This window comes from Eptatretus burgeri, chromosome 1, assembly GCF_056783735.1.
Source record: "Eptatretus burgeri isolate ZD-2024b chromosome 1, Ebu_testis_v1, whole genome shotgun sequence".
NCBI lineage: Eukaryota > Metazoa > Chordata > Myxini > Myxiniformes > Myxinidae > Eptatretus > Eptatretus burgeri.
Window position 1 is genome coordinate 160,175,657 of NC_140961.1, and position 20,871 is coordinate 160,196,527.

The following is a 20,871-nucleotide window of genomic DNA, read 5'->3' on the forward strand; positions in this document are numbered from 1 at the left end:
AGCATTCGTTGGTATAAGTTATCTATAACACAACGAAACGTTCTGTATCCATTACTAATATGTTATGCATACGACCAACTCGTTATGAATACGTCCGAATCTTAAAAAAAAAACATCAAAAGTTCAACGTCAGCCAGCGTTTTACATACATTTTAATACGTTGCCATCGCTGGCTAAAATGTCAAGGTGTGACCGGGCCTTAACCAATCAACCTCACCATCCAACATTTGACATGCCACCATAAACTTCCTCCAAATCCAAAGTGAGCCTTTCAAGGCAACCTGAGCCACTCTCTCGTACATCATCCTTCTTTCCATTCCACACACTCCAAGTTGAGCTTCCTCATCCTCCTCCTCCTTCCACCTCTTAACATCTGGTCCTCTTTCATAAACAACACATATCTCTCAGCACCCCCCCCTCCTCCTTTTCCACTCCCCTCTCACCCATCACCCTCCTCCTCCGTTTCCACTCCCCTCTCTCAGGCTCATCGCTTTTGATGACTTCTATGAACAGCTTCAAAACGTGATCAATTCCAATAAAAGGAATTGTGACACCCTTGTAGTGGCTGGTGACTTCAATGCAAAACTTGGAAACCAATCTGTTCCTCTTGTCATGTGTTTTAATGGTTATGGTGATAGTAATCCAAGAGGATATAGACTGGTTGAATTTTGCATGGATAACAACGTCACTGATGCGCATTCCTGGCTTCCTAAATTATCTTCTCAGAAGGTAACTTTTATCAGCAGGGCAAGAAATGCAAGAAATGCTGCTATTGATTACGTTCTCATCGGCACAGAAGTAAGGATCACTTGACTGATTGTTTTTCCTCCAACGCTTGCTTTGACACTGACCATCAGCGAGTAATTTGCAATGTGAAGTGGAAGTTCCATCATCCTGCTGTTGTACATGGACTGCGATGTAAACATCAAAATGTTGAAGCCCTAAAGTCAGAACGGACATCTCAAGACTTTTGTTGGCTGGTTAGATCCCGTGTTGCATAATGTGATCCTCCTTGAAGTTATCACAAGTTTCCATACACGATGTAACTCTTGAGACCTGTTGCATCCAAACGTCTCAGAGGAAACAACCCTATCTGTCAACAACAGCACTTCAACTAATTGAGCGCAAGAGGGGGGCTGTAGGCACTTCAGAATTCACAGGTTTGAGGAATGAGATCAAACACACATGTCACAAGGATTTTGACGAATGGTTGGTGGTAAATATGAACACATTGAACCAAGCATATAGAGATCACGACTCCAGAACTCTGTTCAAAACTGCTAATGTTCTTCTTCAGGAATTCTGTGCCCCTAGGGTGAGCATTAAAGATGCAAGCACCGTAGTATTGGAGTCAGTCAAAGAAGAAATACAGCGTTGGCATCAATATGCTGAGGAGATGTTTAAATCCAACCGGTCACATCTGCCCCAGCAAACAACTAAGGTTGAACGAAATCCACCCACACCGGATTTACCAAGAAAGCTATTCAGGCATTGAAAAACGATAAGGCGACGGGAGTTGATCACATCAGAAGCTCTTAAAGCTGCAGCACATGATCCAGAAGTATTTGAAGCCCTCCGGCAGTGCAAGTACCTGCGTGCCAGCCGTGACAGCCGAGAAACGAAGGCACAGCTTGCTCAGGCACTAATCTTGTCAAAAGTACTATACGGTGCCACCACCTTGTCATTGAAGGCAGCTGAATCAGGTGACTCGACAGCTTCAGCGGAACCATCTGGCAACACCTGCATAACATCAAGTGGTACGACCGTGTTACAAACGAGAGTCTAATGGAGATTATCTGCGACCATTGGTGCCTCAGCAGTAGCAATGTTGATGGAATGCAAGGCAGCATGGCTGGGACACGTGGTTTGGTACGGTGGAATGGCAGCAGCTGTTTGGCTTTCTGGAGGGATGTCGTCATTCAGTCGGCCACCAAAGATGCGATGGATTGATAACATCCAGGATGGGTCAGTGTGCAATATCACTGAACTCAAAGAGGCAGTGCTGGAAAGACAGATTGTGTCGAAAGTGGGGCAGTGGTTTTCATTGGTATATAATCTGAGGTTGTGACCATGGGCTTATGCCTATGTCAAATGATGATGATATGACAACATTATTAACAAGGACAAATGTGTCCAAGAGCCGCGTCATAAAGGTTTTGTCTTCACTAGAAGAAGAAGAAGAAGAAGAAGAAGAAGAAGAAGAAGAAGAAGAAGAAGAAGAAGAACGCGGAGCTATTTTAGAGCGAGCGTTCGCAAAGCGACATGACTAAAACTTACATAAATTATCAGAGCCACCATGGTTTTAGTAATTTTGCTGTGTGCAGTTAAAGAGCAAGCCCATATTTGCAAGAGTTATGTGTATGCACAACTAACTTGAGTGGTCATGTAACATGGAAGATTGCATACAATTAGGTTATTCGTTCATCTATATGAAAAGGAGCATATGTATGTATGCACGTGTGTATGTATGTATGTACGTATGTATGTATGTATGAATGTACGCTCTTAACCCATTGGTTTGACAACTGACTTGAAATACCTAACTTGAAGTACCCAGAGGACTGAAGAGACCCTCCCTTTGAACCCAAAAGACCCAAACGACTCCCAGGACCCAAACGACCCTGAGGACATAAATGACTCAGAGGACCCAAAAGACCCCAATTACCCAAAAGATTCCGAGGACCCAAAATACCCAAATGACTGAAATAGCAAAAACACCCAGAAGGCCCTTAAAGACTCAAAAGACCCCAAAGACCCCTAAAGACTTAAAAGATCTAAAATACCCAGAGGACTGAAAATACCAAAAATATTCTGAAGACCCAAAAGAGAGAAAAGACCCAGAAGGCACAAAAGACTCCGAGGACCCAAAGACCGTAAAGACCCAAAGGAAGCAAAAGATTCCGAGGACCCCAACCACCCAAAATATAAAGAGAATCCAAAAGACCTCGAGAACCCAAATTATCCATCAGACCCAAAAGACCCAACAGGACTAAACCCATGGAAATTCTGCATAATGTAAAATGTGACTGCAAGTCCTGATCCCCCGAACTCCAGAACACCCCCCCCCCTCACACACACACACAATCCCAATTCCTCAACCCCCCTCCCAGATCTGCCCTCTCTCTGCCCCCCTCCCCTGCCCCCCCTCATGTAGCATCACATGTGTAACATTTAGCACCGCTCCAGGTGGGGGAGAGTATTACAAGTCTCCACCATTTACAGTACAGTAGTCCTGTCCCCACGTTTTCCAGTGCAGTGAGGTGTTTTGAATTATATTAGCACTATTAGTGGAGCAGCAGGGGTCAGAAAAGAGGCTTATTTAGAGAGATACCCACACCAGCAGTACCAGATTTTCTAATGTGGTTATTATTGACCACCTACTATCTCTGTACATGAAAAACAATGATGCCAGTCTGGGAAATGGTGGAATTCTGAGAAATAGGTCAATTAAGGTCGTTGACCCCTGAATTTCGCAATATTTATAAAAACGGCTATAGTTTATATAATTTTCATGTTACAATACCTTGATATACATCAAACTGATCCTAAGACAATAGGCTATAACATGCAATAACAAAAAAAACATGTGGCTGATAATTGTAAGTGCAGAACCAATTTAATTACAAATATTGCCCCCCCCCCAAAATCCAAATTTTCGCATTTTTCAAATACTTTTCGCATCCCTCAGCACATGCATAATATAAAAGTATCAAATATTAAGCATTACAAAGTTTCTCTTGGGTCTGCTGCAATTATTCATATGTAATATATTCTATTTTCTTAAAGGTAAATCATATTTTCATCACATTTTGTCCAAGAATGTGAAAATACCTGAAAATGGTATTATTCAATACTCATGGCAAATGACCTTCATTTCATATGAAATGTCTTTGAAATAATATATTGTTGTAAGGAATTACAATTGTTGATGAGTATATCAGTAACACACAGGGATAGATCCAGAATTTTTGGAAGGGGTGGGGGAGGGGTTTACAAATACCTATGTACTATCACCCCTCCCCCTTCCTCAATATCACTAAATACATATTCATTAAAAAAGAGTGCCACCCCTAAACCCGGAACCAACCATAAAATAATGCCCCTGACAAAGAATATTGGATTATATAAGATGAACCCATATGCCACAATAATCCTGAGATGACCCCCACATTCCTGAGATGGTCCCCACTTGTGGCACTGCTCTAAATAGCACTCTCATCAGCCATGAGTTTACAATGTATATGAAATTAGGTCAGTCACACTTGAACAGATGCGATAGACTACACATACTGCAGCATGTTTTATGTGACACCCTCTTCTCTGTTAAAATGTAAGCATGAAAATATTTGTTTCTATTTTTTTTAATTATGAATAGTCTTGTGATGAAGATATATTACCATGTAGCAAATTTTCTGATGGAAAAACATGTGGTATACTAAATGTTTTGCCTACAGGCTTTTGAGCTGGTGTAAAATAGTATTGTCATGATAATGTGTCTAAAATGGAAGTCATTACTGCATAAATTTTATGTAAGGTCCATGGTGTTGTGAAAAATAACCCCCCTAAAAGAATAAAGTCCTATGAATAGGGTTTATCCCTAGGTCTAAAATACTTATGAATTTACATTGAATTATTTTCAATTTAGTGGATTAAATAGACTTATTCTGCCAAACTATTGGTGACAAATATTTTTTACGCTTGCAGGCAGATCCACATTTTGTCTTAGTGTATTCAAGATTACTTCAACAGCACTGAACAGTCTATTATTACAATATTGATGCAGAATTTGACACTGCTCCCATTGCCAAGAAAGCTAAGGGAGAAGATACCATTGACATTGATAAGTGTCTTTTCTGCACAAAATCCTTTTCATCAAAGGAACAGCCAGTCACTCCAGTTCTTAACAAACTACGGTCCTTATTCTCAGCATGCAGACAACGGAATGACTCAGTTAGTCAGAAACTTTTGGCCCATGAATCTGATATAATTACTGGAATAGTGGTGTTCAGGTATTACTGACAATGCAGATCAACATATGTAAGCCAACATCACATTAGAAGAGCTATTAAAACAGTTGATAACTCTGATGTTGTTTTGGATGATGGTGGTAATTCTAGTAGTGGTAATGGTGATGGTGCAAGTGGTGGGTGTGCCAACCGCTTTACAAGATCCAAGGCATCAGTTGTGAAGTTAGACTGGAAATCTCGCTGTTTCATCTGTAGTGATCCTTGCAGCTCAAAGCACCGATTACCTTGGTCCATGGTAGTCATCTGTGAAAGATGACCCTGAGCATCCCAATACGTACACCCGAGTTCTTCAAGCTGCAAAGGCTAAGCAAGATAATGACATGATAACCAGACTTCAGGGTGTACCCAATGGTGATCTGGTTGCCATTGAGGCTAGTTACCACAGATAAAAGTCATGCTACATCAACTATGTCAGTGGTCGCTCTATCACTGCAAGTCAGAAGAGAAAGCAACAATTTGCTGCACACAGCACATCAATGAGGAGACTGATCAGTGAGTTTACATCATCCATCATTCAACACAGACCAATATTCTTCCTGAGCACCTTGAGAAAGCGGTTCTTGGAGATCCTTTCTGAAGAGGGAGTGGGCCATCCAGGTTCATACACATCCTATAATCTCAAATGACAACTTATAAATGAGTGGCCAGATGTTGCATTTATGCCACAACCAGGCAAGTCAGATCTTGTTTGTTCTTCAAAGACAACAGCAGGAGATGCTTTGCAAAAGGCATATGAGATGTCACAAGTTTTGAGGGAAGTAGCTGAGGACGAAGAGACAAGTTTGAAGAAGGATTTGTCATCATCAATGGTCGATGAAAGCATTGTTCCAGCCTCTTGGTCTGCGAGGAACTGATGAGAAAAACATTTCAAAGGAGATAGAAATGGCAGCCACAAAGTTTGTTGGCTTCATGTATGGCAAGACAAACTGCATGTCATTGAATGCCCTGAGGTGTCAGAAGACTGGACAGAGGAACATCCAGGGAAAGAAACTACCACCAACAGAAGACGCTTTCAGTCTGCATCTACTTCGCTCTGCTTATCAGCTGTTAATATAGAGACAAGCTGCTTACCCTTCTCCAACCTTACCTGATGCAACAGCATATGGCTTCGAATACATCCAAGGTGACACTGGTCTCCAGCATCAAATGATGAGTCAATTGCCAGCTGCTCCAGAGTTGTTAAATGACCTTGTGTGTGACTGTCAATCCAATACCTGTGCAGTGTCGTGTTCTTGCTTGGAGAGTGGCCAACCATGCACAGCAGCATGCACCTGTGAAGCCTTGGACAATGGAGGGGACTAATCATGTTCAAATCCCTTTACTCTCTCTGCATTTTACAGTGATAATTCAGACTCAGATGCAGACGAGATATCAACATAATTTGTAACAATAATGTTGACGGTTTCCTGGAATTTATCTTAGTAACTGATAATTTTGTTAGAAAGATTGCATTTGATGCAAAAAGTGGAGAGTTTGTACAAACAGGCATTATAGTCCTCAATATTTCTTGGAAATTTATTTTCAACAAAGTACATTGAAAAATTACCATTTAAAAAATATTTATAGTATATAAGAATTTGTACCCCTTATTCTCAGTACCCCTTATTCCCCCCCCCCAATTTACACAAAACCTGGATCCATCCTTTTGTGTTGTTGATATACTCATCAACAAATATAATTCCTTGTGACAATATAATATTTGAAACAAATTTTTCTCTTAATAAATCTGAAATTAATCATGTTAATGGTCATATGCCATGAGGTACTGAATAATACCATTTTCAGGTATTTTCAGGCATCTTGGACAAAATGTGATGAAAATGTGATTTACACTTAAGATAATACAATGTATTATATATGAATAATTGCAGCAGACTCTGGAGAAACTTTTTAATGCTTAATATTTGATACTTTTATAATATGCATGTGATGAGTGATGCTAAAAGTATATGAAAAATATGAAAAATTTGATTTTTGGGGCAAAATTTGTAATAAAATAGGTTCTGTACTTACTATTTTCAGCCAAGTGTTCTTTTTTGTTATTGCATATTATAGCCTATTGTCTTTGGATAAGTTTGATGTATATCAAGGTATTGTAACATGAAAATTATAAAAACTATTGCCGTTTTAGTAAATATTGCCAAATTCAGGAGTCAACGACCTTAATTGACCTATTTCACAGAATGCCACCATTTCCCAGACTGGCATCATTGGTTTTCATGTACAGGGATAGTAGGTGGTCAATAATAACCACATTAGAAAATGTGGTACTGCTGGTGTGGGTATCTCCCTCTTTTGGTGGCCCCCGCTGCTCCACTATATGTTTTTGCTTCATGCAGATAACTTAATGGGTTCTTTTTTTTTGCCTCTACTGAGCTTGCATTTGCCTAAACACTGCCCAAATAAAGGTATGCATCTGGAAAACATGTTGCATGCTTGGAAGAAGATCGCCCATAGGGCGGGTACTCCACTACTGAATATTAATTTGGGGCACGTAATTATATTGTGGAGGAGAGTTGTTCACGTGACATGTATAATGTTTTTAATTGGGAATGCAAATTTCACACAGCAGGGTTTCAATGTTCATATAATTTGGGGGAGACATACTGAATTACACAAACAGAACATCATTTAATCATTTTTTCCACATGAAATTAAAAATATATATATATATATATATATATATATATATATATATATATGTATATATATATATATATATCAATGTTCATATATCAATGTTCATATATCAATGTTCATACATGAAAAAGAAAATGTTCAAAATTTTGGAACAAGGAAGGAAATAGGCGAAAAATATATTTTAATCAGCGAGTTTTGGAACTAAAAAAAGTGGGAAAAGAACAAAGAATTTTTTTAATCGCGAGTTTTGGAACAAAAAAAAAGGAAGAAAATATTAGAAATAATATATGTTAAACAGCTAGTTTTGGAACAAAAATAGATCGAAAAACATGGGTGAAAAATCTATTTTAAAATAGACTACTCAGAGAGGAGTTAATGCATGGAATGGTCTCCCTGGAAAAGAGATGGCAGCTAAAGCAGTCCATAAGTTTAAATTATAATTAGATAGGTACCTGGAAATTATGGAGCTTGATGCGTATGGGGATGTTGACAGTACTTTTAGGTTGATTGAGTATTGATGAGTGATTGTGTGGATGTGTATGGAGTGCTATTGGTGGGAGTCTCATCAAGGATTGTTGGGTGGTTGATGTGTGCTTTTAACCAAGCCCATGCCCCCTCCCCTGAAGGCCAAAAGAAAAAACTACATAAACTACAAAAAATAAAAATGAACAGAAAAATCAAGCATTTTCTTCTTTGGATCTTCAGTTGATAAATTAGTGTGGTGTTCGCACAGGCATGATGGGCTGAATGGCCTCCACCTGTGTGTTTTCCTTGTATTTCCCTGTAAATACCCAGTTTTGAACAAAATAAATCGGAGAAAAATATGTTTTAAATAAGCAGGTTTTGAACAAAACAAATAGGAAAAAAAAATAGCAACCACTTTGGTGTAAAACAAAGTATGACAAAATAATGAAAAAATAGCAGCAAATCTGGTTAAAAAAAACAAAGTCCATGAAAATAATGAAAAAATAGCAACCAATTTAGTGTAACACAACAAAGTATGGAAAAAACGGCAAAAAATATCAATAACATATTTTTTTTAAGAAGTCGGGGGTGGGGTGGGGGAGTGAAAAAAATAGCACTGCCACCACCGAAATCTTCAAAATAGTAAAAAAGAAAAGGAAAATAAATTCCTTGCTGCAAATCGATAAGGGCATCCTCAACCATTTCTCGGACAAGTATTTACTGATCTTGTTCAAACTTGGCAGACATATAATGAATGATGGATTACATAGGCATATAATTTTATTTTGAGATCATATCCAAAATGGCAAACTGGTGGCCATTTTGTTACTTAAATGTGTCCCCAAATATTTCTCAAACATGCATGGTCCAATTTGGTTCAAGCTTGGCCCAATAACAGTACATACTGGCATACACATGCCCCTCACTTTATTTTGCAATCTGAACAAAGATGGGCGACTGGAAGACTGGTGGCCATTATAGCTGCACATAAACATTGGCTATCCCTTTAACTACATGCAGAAAAAAAATTTACGAAAAAAATGGAAGCTATGACATTTACGTCTTTTTAACTTGTTTCTGTGTAAAATACATTCTATAACTGTAGACAATAGAAAATTATTATTCAGTTAAAAATGTTGTTGGATCAGTTTTTGTAAACTGTCCTTAAACGTGGTTGGGGTGAAATTGAAGAGTTTTTTTTTTTAATCTTCTTCAATGAGGTTTGCCAAAAATATAACAACATCAGTAAATGTATGTCCAATAAATGGTTGATGTGTTCAAGACTGGATTTTTTTTAATAACTAAAATGGCCGCCAGTTTACCAGTCAGTCATCTTTGATCAGATTGCATTATAAGGTGAGGTGCACATGTTTACCCTCATCCACTGTGTTTTTGCAAAGTTTGAACCAAATTGGTCCATGTAAGTCTGAGCAATGGTTGGGCACATGTTTAATTCATGAAATAGCTGCAAGTTTGCTAAATTTGATCTGATTTCGAAAAATAATGACGAGCATATGTAAACGATCATTCATTATCTGTGTACCAGGTTTCAAAAACATCGGTAAGTGCATGTCTGAGAAATGGTTGAGGACGTGTTCAACTAAAATGGCCACCAGTTGGCCCTGTGATATAATCGTGAAACAAAATGATGTGCATATGAGGAGCATCATTCTTTGTCTTTGTGCCAAGTTTGAACATGTCTAAGATATGGCTGCGGATGGACGGATGGACAAAACCCAATTAATCAGCCCCCATTTTGGACTAAGTCCAACGGGGGGTTATTCCATAGACAAAAAATAAACCGTGATTGATATGTACCTTAACATTTCTTCCCAGATAACGTCTTCATTTCCAGTCCCTTAATCATATGCATTATGTGCAGATATATGGCATTTCACATCAGTGGGCGAATGACAAAATTTTAAGATTGTCATTCTTTTTCTGAACTTGCATTTCATATAATATTTGTTTTGGCATTGTAAAAGGGTGAGGATAATTAACGATTCTAAAACAAATTGAAAGTAAGACAGATGGAGAACAAAAATAAAAACAATGACCTGCCAGGGTTTAAAATTTTCAATTCTTGCACATGATTCATTTTCAAATGGACCATCTCTGGGTGTACAATCCTGCAAATTGTGCAAAGCATGTGCAACAGTGTAAACAGCCATGTACACATTGTAAGTGAATTGAAGATGAGAAACATCTGTGAAAACCGTTTCAACTTTCTCTATTTCCTCCAAGCCTGTACAGGCTTTACCATATGGTTCTTCAACTCTCCAGGAGCAATTGAAAATGTCCGACCAGAATTCGAGAAGAAGTTCTTCTACAGTGTTATCATCGGGAATATAAACATGATCTCTTACAAAAGACACTGCTTCCTTTGTTGATTTTTTGGATGTTTTAGTAATCAAAGGATTGTTTATAAGCTGATCATTGATACAACTATCTTTCCCCCCCTCTGGCCCAAATTCCGATAAGAGGGCAGTATAATTGCATCTTACACAATTATAACCTGCACTTTGATGACATTTTACTTGGACATTTTGAACAATGCAATTTCTCTTCATATTGTATATTTTTCCATGAAACCCCTGAATGCTTCTGTTATTTGTCAATCCAAAAAAGTAATGCCATTTATCTTTGATGAGGTTTCCTTCATGTACGTCTTCATGATATTTGATATCCTGATTATGACCAAAAAATCGTTTGTTCTTTCGAGGATGAATGTTCAACAAAAAGTCCTGAAAATGTGGAATTTTTCCTGAGGGCAAAGCTGTTCCGATTATTGTTTCAAACACTTCAGGAAACCTTTTCCCCAAAACTTTTGAGTTCACCCAGGCCTCACTTGCAATCCACACTTTTCCTGTAACATTCATTTGCAACAACTCTTCTGCCATCTGTATGATGTCCGTATCAATTGCGAAGATTAAGATCGCATTTACCTTTATGTTCGAAATAGTTTCACCTGCAGAATTTACAGAGCAGAAAAATATCCAGTATTTAATAATAATCAGTTACACCGTGAATCTGGCAGTTATTTTTGAAATACATTAACACAAGCATTACATTTTGTGAACACCACATTTACAGTGCCAAAAGAAAGTCTACACCCTTTTCAATTTTTCTCCTTTTGTTGCCTTAGAGCCTGGAATTAAATTGCATTAAATCAGACTTTTCCCACCTTTATTCACACATCGTAACCAACAACTTCCACGTGAAAAACAAAATCTACAAATTTCAGAAAATTGATAATAAATACAAATCTAGAATATCTTGGTTGGAAAAGATGGTTGGAACTCTTCCACCCACCCACCCCTCACCCCCCCCCCCCCGAGTTAATACTTGGTGGAAGCACCTTTGACAGCAATTACAGCTGTCAGTCTGTTGAAATAAGCCTCGACCAACTTTGCACACCTTTATTAGGCTATATTTGCCCATTATTATGTACAAAACTGTTCAAGCTCAGTTAAATTGCGTTAGGAGTGTTGACGTGCAGCAATCTTCAAGTCGTGCCACAGACTTTCGATTGGATTTTGGTTGGGACGCTGACTCGGCCACTCAATGACATTTATTTTTTGTTCCTCAGCCACTCCAGTGTTGCTTTGGCTGTGTGCTTCAGGTCGTTGTCATGCTGAAAGGTGAATATCAGTCCCAATTTCAGATTTCTTGCAGGGGAGCAGGTTTTCCCCTTGGATTTTTCTGTATTATGCTCCATCCATTTTCCATTCTCTCCTGGCAAGTGCCCCGGTCCATGCTCATGAGAAACACCCCATGACATGATGCTGCCACCAGCATGCTTCACAGTTGGGATGGTGTTCCTTGGTGATATTCTGTGTTGGGTTTGCACCAATGTCACATTTTGCATTTCAGCCAAAAAGTTCCATCTGGGTTTGGTCAGACCACAAAACTTTTGACATATGACTTCAGAATCTGTGGAGTACTTTTTTCATACCTCAAATGGGAGTCCAGGTTGGCTTTTTCAGTAATGACTTCCTTCTTGCCACCCTCATGTACAGGCCAGACTTGTGAAGTGCTTTGGATATTGTTGTCATCTGCACACAGTGACCAGTCTTTGACATAAAAGCATGTTGCTCTTTCAAAGTTTCCAGTGGCCTCTTGGAGGCCTCTCTGATCAGTCTCTTTTCTTGATTGGTCATCCAGTTTGGAGGGATGGCCTGATCTAGGCAAGGTATTGGAGGTACCATACATCTTCCACTTTTTATTGATTGTCTTGACTGTGCCCAAAAGGATATTCAAGTCCTTTTAAATATTTTATAACAATCCCCTGATCTGTGCCTTTCCACAATCCGGGAGTTATTTTGAAAGCTCCTTGGGGCTCATGGTTGAGTCTTTGATGTGATATGCACTACCCAGCAGAGGAAACCTATAGGAACAGCTGATTTTACTCTGAAATAATCAGAATCACTCCAATTTAAAACAGGTGGAGGCCAGTTAACTTGATGTGTGATTTGAAGGTGATTGCTTACAGTTGAGCGAATTTACAATTGCTATTAAAAGGAGGGTGGCACTTATCCAACAAAGATATTGTAGTTTTATATTCTTCAGTAATTTTCTGAAATTTGTTTTTCACTTGGAAGTTGTGGGTTACAATGTGTAAGTAAAGGTGGAAAAAGTCTGATTTAATGGAATTTAATTCCCAGCTTTAAGGCAACAAAAGGTGAAAATTTTGAAGGGGGTTTCGACTTTCTATAGGCACTGTAAATCGTGAAAAGTGTCATATCATCACCTGGAACATTGTTTTTTTTTATTTCACCAACCATATATTATGCAAATTGTTTTTATCTGAATAATGCTTGAGGATGTTTCTGCAAAAGAAAGGGTGATTATTCTCATATATGGTCTCGGAGTGGTGAACCTTTGTCTTCATTGGATAACTTAATTTGCTCTTAAGAACAGACACTCCACCTTCTATTTACTTCTCATATTTACATTACACTCAAATTTTTCAGTTGTTTGCTTCAGTTCACAATCCACAATAGGTGCTTGCAAGGGGATTACCCCCAGCTGGAGCTTTTCATTCTACAGCTTTGGCTTTGTCTCCATTTGGCATTCACACCTCAAAAAGAACAAGAAGCTGATACTTTAGGTTCCCCAACTTTTGGGTGATATGAGGAATTGATCTGCATAATATGAAAGATAAATCTTGATATTGTTTGAAATAGCGACTGCACAAGCTGAGTAACTGAGATGGTTGCCATGGCAACATAATTCAGCCAATCACTTATGTAATCTAATCAGGTTGAGATAATGTCATGACGAATACATATCTCCAATATAAAAGCCAAATGGAAAACGGTTTTCGAAATATCACGCACACAAAAGTGTATGGACAGATGATCGGTCAGTTGTTTGGTTGGTCGGAGCTCATTTTAAGGTCCCTATCTTCGACTTTGTCGGACGGGTGTGGGATAAAATGATCAAAGGAAGACACTAAAAACCAAAACTCAAACGATGGTAATCACAAATATAACTTATTGAAAGTGCTGTGCCTCATGACTTTCACTCAACAGTCACAAAACAACTTCACACCACACAATTAGAGCAGATATCATCAGCTTTGACATGATACCGCGCACCTCCCCCTCCCCGAGCCCTTTCATAATGGGGCAAAAAGCCACAGTGTGAGGTCTGCTGCAGAGTAACAGGGTCTGATCCAGTGCAAGCTTCACTCTTCACACAGATTGGTTAACACGAGACATAATTAAAAGAAGTGATATGAAGATGTACGAGCAGTTTTTTATTTATACTTTTGCAGAAAAACTGTGCTATAGTGCTCAATAAATCCATGAAAACAATTCTGGTGAGATGTTCTGGGTAAACTCACAAACCACGTGTCCTTGCCTTATCCTAGTTTTCCTGATACTTCAAAAGGGGGATGGAATGGCTGACTAATGATCTGCAAAAAGAAAATTCAGTAGAATCTGGATGATTAAGCATCACCATGAATATAGCCTCGTACGGAAAATAAGCACACACGGGCCTTCTATTTTATTTCTCCACGAGCAAATACCGCCCGTCATTTCTCTGGCGGGAATACGAATGGGGGGAGGGATAAAAAGGAGGGGGAGGAGGGAGAGAGGGGTTGGGGAGTGAGGGCGGGTAGAGTGAAGAGGTGGAGGGAAAAGGAGAAAGGAGGGAGGGGAAAGGGAAAAGGAGGGAGGGGAAGGAGAAATGAGGAAGGGGGATCAGGAGGGTGGGGAATTAGGAGGTGTGGGGGATTTAGGAGTGTGGCAGAATGGAAGACAGTGTGAGATGAGATGAACAGAAGGCAGACATGCGGTTGAGCGTTAATTACGATTCATACTGTTTCATCAAAATGATTCTGCAAAGAATAACAGTGAAGATGGAAACAAAATAATGCTTGAAATCCATTTTACTCTGGTCAGACTATAAACATGGCCCAAACACAAACACTTGCCAGACACGTCCGGAGAAAAAGCCCGCCGGACGCATCCGGAGCCAAGCTGTCTGAACATAAACACTGCTTGTATACATTGGAAGACAAATTCCTGTAGGGATGCATTCAGAGACAAACAACGCCTGGGCACGTCCGGTGACAAGCACCACCTGCAGGAGTCGGGAGACAAAAACTGCTGAGATGATTCTGGAGCCAAACACCGCCTGGATGAGTCCGGAAATAAACTCCACCCAGACACATCCAGAGACAAATTCAAATCTGGACATAAATACCACCCAGCCACATTTGGAGACAAACACCGCTGGACGTGTGTGGTGACAAAAATTGCACAGACACATTCAGCGAAAAAAACCTCCCTGAAGCATCCAGAAAAAAACAATGCCGACACACGTCCTGAGAGAAGCACTGCCTGGACATCTCCGGAGCCATCCTGGCCAGAGAAAAACACTGCTTGGTCACATTTGTATAAAAACTCCCATTCAGACACAAACACCGCCCAGAAACGTATGGAGACAAACACTGCCCGGATGCATCCGGAGACAAAGACCACACGGACGCATCCAGAGAAAAACACCGCCCGGATATGTCTCGAGACAAACCCTGCCCAGACACATCCGGAGACAAACACCTTCCAGATATAACCACCATCCGGATATGTTCAGAGATAGAGACAAAGACAGAGGGAGTGGAGTGGAGAGTGAGAGAGGTGTGGGAGGAGGGTGCTGAACTCCATTGGGAGAGGAGAGCAAGCATGGGACAGAGAGAGAGAGAGAGAGAGAGAGAGAGAGAGAGAGAGAGAGAGAGAGAGAGAGAGAGAGAGAGAGAGAGGTGGGGTAATGGGAGTTAGCAGAGAGAATGTTATGCTTTCTGAACAACGCACACAAGCACACACACACACACACACACACACACACACACACACACACACACACACACACACACACACACACGAGTGCTTGGCTGATATCGGCAATTTTTCAGTATCGGCAGGTTGGAGTCCATGTGATTACCAACACTGCAGTCTCTACTGTACACAACCCAAAAACCTTGAGTAGCTTTCACCAAAAAACAATGTTGCATTTATTTAGACATTTCGGGGATATGCTCACAAACATTATTGTTCTTCAACAGCTGCTTGTCACCGGTGGGAAAAAATTTGGCTCGGTAATTTTGAAAACAAGTTAATATGGCAAACGGCTCGGAAATCGGGTGTCATTTCACAACAGCTCACTCAGAATAATGGACCACGAACCACTTGCACATGGTGACTGAGCATGAACCACTCACTCAAGGTGAAGAAACATGAACCACTCGCGCATCGTGACTGAGCATGAATCTCTCACTCAGGGTGAAGGAGCATGAACTACCCGCTCAGAGTGATAGACCTTGGACCACTTGCTCAGAGTGAGAGAGTCGCTCAGGGTGACAGAGCATGAACCACTCACACTGAATGACTTGGTGTGGCAAAAGCGTCTGCAGTGAGTGAACAATTCGCAAAGAATGACGAAGCACATTACCGCGATTGACAATTGGCACTCGGCGAATGGATTAAGCTGTTGCCCACTCATCTCTTCTTGTGTCACATGGTACATATGTTTGGGGTCTACATAAACTTTATAACTTTATTTTAAAATGCCCATTTTTTACCAGAGTTGCTTAAATTCCCTGAAGAACACCTCGTGAAACAGTCGAAAATATAGACACAGATCTGGCAGACCCTATTGATAGGCAGTCCCACTGGGGGATATGACATCTGTTCTCACAGTGAATGCATTCAATCTTTTATCTCAAAGAAGCTGGTTAGTTTTTGCACGTTGCTCATTTTTTTGTTCACTCAAAGTAATTCTCCAAACAATAGAAAAAGATGTTTAATGCTTTGGAAATTTCACATTTTCTTGTGCATGTATGGAGACGGAGATAACATAGTCTTGCTTGCTTCAAGAAAACAGATATATTGGCTTAGTTATAAGACTCAATATTTCTTTATATTATCAGATTTCGCAGCAGATTTTGACACTTTTGTAGACCGGATGATATTCGATCATCAAAACTGAAATAATATTTTGACGATGTTCTTTAATTCGTCCTTGAGTGTAGATCATGGCTAATCATATTATATAATGCATGAAATTGCTCCAAACTCCTAATTTGAAAATGATAGGACTTGCAAAAGTGATGTATACAGTGATTCGTTGCTGTGACAAAGAGGCATTCAAATAACATGAGTGAGGAAAGTGAAAAAGAAATCACTTCATCGTGAAGAAATCATTCTGGTCTGTTCCAAGCCAAGGCATGGTTGAGTCGGCCAAAACACCTGGCGGCTTCAGACCCCAGGAAGGATACCCAGGAAATGCCTTAAGACCCCAGAGAGCGAGGTGGCCAAGGATCTCCTGGTGAAGTAGATAATTGAATCAGGCCGTGAATTACCCTCAAAGTGGTTTTAATTAACTCAAACACCCAATTTTTACTCCTACATTTTCTTGGAGTTTACTTTGTATGTATGCAAAGTTTTAGGCTGCTAAGTTTTATAATTTTGGAGTTATGGAGGAGAGACACTGATATATTGACACACACACACACACACATACACACACACACACACACACACACACACACACACACACACACACACACACACACACACACACACACACACACTGCCATTGCATCATATTCATAACTAGTAAAGGTGCCCATCTTCAACGGGCATCACTGGCTACATATGGTAAAAGACAGATAGCATGAATGTATTTTAAACAATATATTATATCATTTTTATCCATTGATCATCATTCAGGTTTTCCCCTTCGACTGTCCCGCAGTAGCTCCACTTCGATGACATTACCATTACCACGTAGTTTAGTGACTACACAACGTGTACCATTCATGAGTTCCGGAGGATCCATAGAGCACATTAAAATTACAGGGCACCCGACGTTAAAATGATCTAAAAGGCCGGATCAGTTTCATCTACATATTCATATCTTGTAGATTTTAGCTGGCCGGATCAGTTTCGTCTCCATATTCATATGTTGTAGAATTTAGCTGATTCTGAAATTGTTAACAGCATGTCGATCGGATGGTTCTGTGATTTTCTACGGTAGTAAACAGAAGTACGACTTAAGCCTGTACGCCACTATGCAGAGACCCGAGGACCTAATATTTCACAACAAACTAAAAATTCACAAAATTTGAAGATATTTTAAATAAACAATTTATTATAATATCAATTAAATATCATTTTTATCCATCGATAATATGAATTGTTCTGTACAGCTATAGTTCTCCTGGGATCTGCACATCCATCCACAATCTATGTTTTAATGAAGTGCAGTAGGAATAATAAAAAGTCGGATGAACATGAACAGGTTAACTACCATAATCATCAAAACGAATCTTGAGGGGCCTCTTAAGGAAGACAATAATATCATTACTTTATATGTCAAAGCTTGTTTCATTTCATGCAGTCACAAAAATCTGATGGTGGAACAAAAAAAGGGGCGTGCCGAAATATTCATATAGATATGAGGATGAGAAGGACTTTCACAAGCTGATGAATAATTCCAAATTTGGTAAAAACAATGGAAAAATAAGGAAAAGACAAAATGTAAGACTTGCTATGATTATGACTTGGAGCAGGCGAAGAAGTTGATAAATAAAACAGGCTTTTCAAAAGTAGAAATAATTGCAGATAATTGTTGTGCTGTTCACTTGATACAGAGAGCATAAAGATGGAAAAACCGATTTAAGTGGGAAATTCTCTTTTCGATCTTTCAAAGTGTTTAATGTATGATTACTTTTATAATAATCCAAATAAAATATATGGTGAGAATATTTCATTGCATTAGCTTCATGGATATGGATAGCTTCATACAAGAGATAACTGCAGATGATGTTTGTGAGGATATGAAAGAAGATGAAGATATTTATTATAGGAGAAATGATGATCCAAAGAACCCACTCTTTTCAAATATGAAGAAAAAGGTTTTTAGTAAATTTGTAGATTAATTAGGTGAAAAGATACAAAGTGAATTTGTAGGTGTTCAATCAAAGGCATATGCTAATAAACAATTAATGAGGGGGTTAAGTGTTTGAATTGAGTGGGTTAAATGAATTCAAATGGGAAAATAAACTTAAAGGTCTAAAGAAAAGTGCAATGAAAGAGACCATGATCTTTCAACATTACCTTGAATGCATATGGAAGAGAAAGGATGTTAATAGAGAGATAAATTTAATGAGAAATTATAAACACAAAATATTCTCAGAGACTGTTCGTAAGAAAGCTATAATAGCATTTGATGATAAAAGATATGTAATGAGTGATGGAATAAATAAATAAAAGTGATGGAATTAAACATTTTGGGTTGAAAGCATAAGCATTAATAAAAATGGGGTTCGGGATTTTTAATGGACTTCCACCACCATTTTTTCATCTGATGAATAAATTAAGTTATTCCTGAAAATAAAACACAAACAAATATTTATATGGTCTCTATTTGACTACTAAATTTGGTTAAATAAATGATCATATGACAAGAAAGCAAGGCTCAGCTCCTCAGGGAAGCAGTGTCGAAAGGTGGTGTTTGACGAAGTAATTTGTTCCAATTTGAAAAGGAGAAATATGAATGAGCGTCAGCGAGAATATTGCGACTTTGAGTTGTACATTAATTTTTTTAAATCAATGTTGAATATTAGTTGGCATTTTAGTTGTATATTAATATGGGCTGGCCCTTCAACTCCATTCAGCAAAATTACTAAAACAACAGTGGTGATGCCATCTATGTCTTTTTTAATTTGTTTATCAGTGTGGTAAGTTTGAAATACTTCGGTAAATGCATATCTGAGAAATGTTTGAGGACGTCTTCAACATCGGGTTTCTTTTAACAACTAAAATGGCCACCATTTGGCCATCTTGGATCTGATCTCAAAAAAAAAATGACGTGCATATGTAAGCCTTCATTTGTTATCTGTTTTCTGAGCTTGGACATCATCGGTAAATAATGTTGTTGAATTAATACCAAGTGGGGTTGACTCAGCCTGTCATCCTTCTGAGGGGGGCAAAATGAGTACCAGCTTGCTGGAATCCTGTGTCAGAGTGGTGACGTATCCAGCATTGTGCCCAATAGCCCAGGAGACTGATTAGGCAGCACTAACACTCTGCGCAGAGGACGGTCACAATAGATGGGTGGATGGTAAATACTTGTCCAATAAATGATTGAGGATGTGTTTGACATCAGATTTTTTTCCCAACTATAATGGTGACCAGTCGGCCATCTTCGATCTGATAATATTAAACGAAGGTGATACCCAGCCCCACATGGAAGTATTGTCGAAAGGGAGGTGTTTGACGAAGTAATGTGTTCCACTTTGAAAAGGAGAAATTTGAGTGAGCATAAGCGAGTGAATATTGCGACTTTGAGTAATGGCATACATTAATGCGTGTGAACAGGCTGAGTGGGGAGTTGGGGGTCTGTGTACTTTGGGAAATCCTGAAGAGTTGTGGAGTGCCTTCAAGACCACCAGATTTGATGTTGTCCTTTAACTCCTTTCAGCAAAAGGACTCAAAATACAGTGGGGATGAACTTTTGTGTCTTTTTATTTGTTTATCTGTGTGGCAAGTTTGAACAACTTCGGTAAATGCATGTCTGAGAAATGGTTGAGGATGTGTTCAACATCAGGTTTTTTTACAACTAAAATGGCCACCAGTTGGCCATATTGGACTTAATCTTGAAAAAAATGACGTGCATGTGTAATACTTCATTCTTTATCTGTTTCTGAGTTTGGACATCATCAGTAAATAGTTATCCGAGAAATGGTTGAGGACGTGTTCAACACCGGGTTTTTGGGGTTTTTTTACAGCCAAAATGGCCACCAGTCGGCCATCTTAGATCTGGTGTCGTAAAAAAAATCACGTTCCTCGGTATAATATCATCATGTGTTATCTTTTTGCCAAGGATGAATAAAATCAGTCCGTACATGTCCGAGATATAGTTGCAGATGCACACACACACACACACACACACACACACACACACACACACACACACACACACACACACACACACAGATACGAAAATCGAGAGCAAATCTGTAAGCCCCCGTTTTGGACTCAGTGCAAAGGTGTTTAATAATTGCATATACAAACATCATAGTAAGGCTTTGAAAAGTGAAAATATGATCAACTCAAACACGGTAGTATTTCGTGTTTTATTGGTACACACAGTTTAATTCCAAATTTCTTTCAGGTCTGATGCTGGTACTTGCAAGACTTGTACATTCAAAACAAGTTTTTTTTTA